At 39.9% G+C, this 3,890-nt stretch overlaps 1 non-coding gene across 1 annotated transcript; it reads left to right on the top strand.

Annotated features, from left to right (window-relative positions):
- The first annotated feature begins 2,079 nt into the window (after nucleotides 1-2,079).
- On the top strand, nucleotides 2,080-2,186 carry LOC141637128 (small nucleolar RNA R71). The gene has a single exon (XR_012541690.1). It is a non-coding gene; the product is annotated as a small nucleolar RNA R71 (small nucleolar RNA).
- Nucleotides 2,187-3,890: the final 1,704 nt, after the last annotated feature.

Below are 3,890 nucleotides of genomic sequence, written 5' to 3' on the forward strand. Positions count from 1 at the left end.
CACCTTGAAGAAGTAATCAAAAGCTTGTTCATTATCATGGTAGAGGTTCTCAATAGACCTTGGCCCTTGTTGTTGGCCTTGATCGATGGCATTACCAATGTAGGGATTAAAAATCCCTTCAAATTCGTCGTCCCAAAGACCACAAACTTCATTGAGTTGATCATTGAAAATCTCTTGCTTAGATGGAGACAATTCTCCCAATTTCTTCTCTTGGCCAATGAGGCCATCCTCTTCTTCCTTGGTTGATTTTGATGAGCTTTGCAAGCTCTTCTTGTCACAATTCACTTGCTCTTTGAATGGAGCATCTTCAATTTTCTTCTTCCATTGGAGTTTCGATTTCTTCCTTTCATCCTTTCGGCTATAATGATCAATCATGAAACATGGTTCATGCAAACGAGGAGCTCTCATAGTCTTGTCAAGATTAAAAGTTATGCTTTCATCTCCCACTTCTAGAGTGAGCTCACCATGTTTCACATCAATCACCGCACCGGCGGTGTGTAGGAAAGGTCTTCCTAGGATGATTGGAATGTTGGAATCTTCCTCCATATCAACAATGACAAAGTCCACCGGGATGAAAAACTTCCCACCCGCACGGGGACATCTTCCCATATCCCTAACGGTGTCTTCGTCGATCTATCGGCCATTTGGAGTGTGATATTGGTGCATTTAAGCTCTCCCATCCCCAACCTTTTACTCACCGAGTACGGCATGACACTCACACTAGCCCCTAGATCACATAAGGCTTTGTTGATCGTTGTGTCGCCAATGGTACACGGTATTGAGAAGCTTCCCGGATCCTTTAACTTTGGAGGTGAACTCCCTTGAAGTATTGCACTACTCACCTTAGTGAAGGCGATAGTCTCAAGCTTCTGGATCGACTTCTTCTTTGTGAGGATATCTTTCATGTATTTCGCATAGGCCGGCACGTGATTGATTAATTCCGTGAAAGGAATTGAGACTTCTAAATTCTTCACAATTTCCATGAACTTTCCAAGTTGATCATCAAATTTGGGCTTGGCTTGACGACTTGGAAAAGGGAGTCTAATCACAATGGGCTCCTTCTCCTTGGCCTTGTCTTCATTTTTCTTTGAACTTTCTTCTTTTGATGATTCTCCATCTTTGGAGTTTTGCACAATTTCTTCCTTTTCACTAGCTTCCACAACTTCATCCTCAACTTCCTTCTTCGGTGCTTCATACCTTGTACCACTTCTCAAATGAATGGCACTAACCGTTTCATGTCTAGGGGGATTACTTTGAGGTGGTAATTGCCCCTTTTGTCTTTGTGAGCTTGAAGATGCTAGTTGAGTCAATTGTGTTTCCAACATCTTGGTGTGAGCTAGAATGTTGTTGATGGTGGTTTCCTTTGCTTGGCTATCTTTTTGCATTTGAGTGAAAAATTCTTGTTGATTCTTTTGCATTTGGAGGACCGCTTTTTGGACATCAAAACCTTGGTCATTTTGGTGATTGTATGGATTTTGATTTTGGTAACCTTGGTTTTGATTGTAAAAGGGTCTTTGATTTTGGTTTCTCATGGGTGGTGGAGTGTATGTTGTTTGAGGGTTTTGAACATTTTGGCTTTTGTATGAGAGATTTGGATGGAATTTGGTGTTTTCATTGTAATAGTTTGAATAAGGGGTACCACTCTTGTATGCTTGGAAAGCATTCACTTGTTCATTTGTTCCCCTATATTCACCTTGGTCATGTCCCAAAGTTCCACAATTCTCACATATCCCACTTGGGATTGATGAGGATGCCGTCATGGCATTAACATGATGCTTTGATGATTTTGAGTTTTCCTCAAGTCTAGCCATAGCTTGTTCAAACTTCAAGTTGATTGTGTCAATGTGAGCACTAAGTTGAGCACCCAATTGAGTAACGGAGTCCACTTCATGCTTTCCTCCTCTAGTAGCCTTGCAAGGTCTACTATATTGTGAGTTATGGACCGCCATTTCCTCAATCTTGTTCCATGTTTGATTGTCATCAACTTCGGTGAACATTCCATTTGATCCCATATTGAGAATGTTCCTAGAATCTTCATATAAACCATTCCAAAATTGTTGCACCAAAAACCATTCGCTAAGTCCATGGTGAGGACATGAGCGACAAATTCCCTTGAACCGCTCCCAAGCTTCATACAAAGACTCTTCATCCCTTTGCTTAAAACCCGTAATTTGAGCTCTTAGCATGTTAGTCTTTTCCGGAGGGTAGAATTTTTTGTAGAAAGCTAGAGCCAACTTCTTCCAAGAATCTATTCCAAGGGTGGCCTTATCAAGGCCCTTCAACCATTGCTTCGCGGTGCCGATTAAGGAAAAAGGAAATAAGACCCATCTAATTTGGTCTTGAGTCACGCCCGTTTGAGAGATTGCATCACAATAGTCGCAAAAGGTTTCCATATGAGAATGAGGGTCCTCACTAGGCATCCCCCCGAATTGGCTCCTCTCAACTAATTGGATGAAGGCGGACTTGGCAATAAAATTTCCGGTTAGATGTTGCGGCGTAGGAGTACCATTTGGTAGATTCTCCTCGGTGGGTACGGAGTGTGACGAGAATTTTGGCATTGTAGGTGGATTTTGTGGGGTATTGTGTAATGGGTTTTCTTCTCCTTCTATTGCGAAAGGATTGACAAACTCACTAGTGGGTTGAACAACTGCACTAATACCTCTTAAATTCCTCCTAACAACTCTCCTATTGTTCGTCAAGGTTCTTTCGATTTCACGGTCAAAAGGTAACAAATCACCTTGTAACCTTCTAGACATGCAAAATATCAAACAACTCGAAAATGATTAGAACAAACCTTGAGGAGTTTTACTTCCTCAAGGCGAAGAAAGACACAACTAATGACAATAAAAAGAAATCTAAATCAAACAAACACCGTCCCCGGCAACGGCGCCATTTTTTATGCGATCCCGCTAAGTGTTCACAAATTAAGATGTGGTAGTTGGTCATGGTCGAATCAAAACACAATTTATAACTCCACAAACAACTCTACAATTAGTAAAGAGGCAAGTAAAGGTCGGATCCCAAGGGACGGGAGTTGAAATGAGATTTCTATTGTAACTAGTGGTGTCTAAGGGGTGTCACAAATTGGGTTGATGTAGAAGGTTACTAAACTAAAATAGCAATGAAAATAAACAAGCAAGATGAATTAAAGGGGTGTAAACAATTGATTAAAGGCACTAGGGTGTCATGGGATCATAGGGGAATCATGGGATATGATCATACAAACATATTCTTAAATTATAAGCAAGCAATTATTGTTGTGATGGATTGAGTTGGGTTATATCTTACAATCCTAGGAAAGTTTGGGTCCCGGAGCCGAATAGATTAGATTGTACAACACCTACAAGTCGACTTAATCTTCCCTACTCAACAACATGCATGGTCTAATGAGACTCGAGTTGGGTTATATCTTACAAGTCTCATTGAAAAGATAGGAGATGATAGTAAATGCAAGGATTCATAGGCTTAGCATTTCATCAAATATAACATGTGCATGAGTTGAGATCAAAACAAGCAAGCAAATAAAACATGAAAGCATATTAATTTAAGCATGAATCATTCCCCATGTTGGTTTCCCCTAATCACCCATTAACCCTAGCTAAGAGACTACTCACTCATTATCATGTTGATCATGCTAGCAAGGTTGTCAATCATACCAACAATATGAAACATGATGAATAAATGAAAGTAATTAACAATAGTTAAAAAAGGGATTAAGAGATTATACCTACTAATGATTCCAATAACAAAGCAGGAATAATAGAAGTACTTGAATGCTTGATTGAGAGGTTGTCAATCTCCCAACAATAACCCAAATAATCTTCAATTACCCAAAATAAAGGATGAACAAAAGAGAGATTAAAGAACTAAAACTTGGATTAAAACTTGAT

The sequence above is a fragment of the Silene latifolia genome, chromosome Y, assembly GCF_048544455.1.
Source record: "Silene latifolia isolate original U9 population chromosome Y, ASM4854445v1, whole genome shotgun sequence".
Classification (NCBI taxonomy): Eukaryota; Viridiplantae; Streptophyta; class Magnoliopsida; order Caryophyllales; family Caryophyllaceae; genus Silene; species Silene latifolia.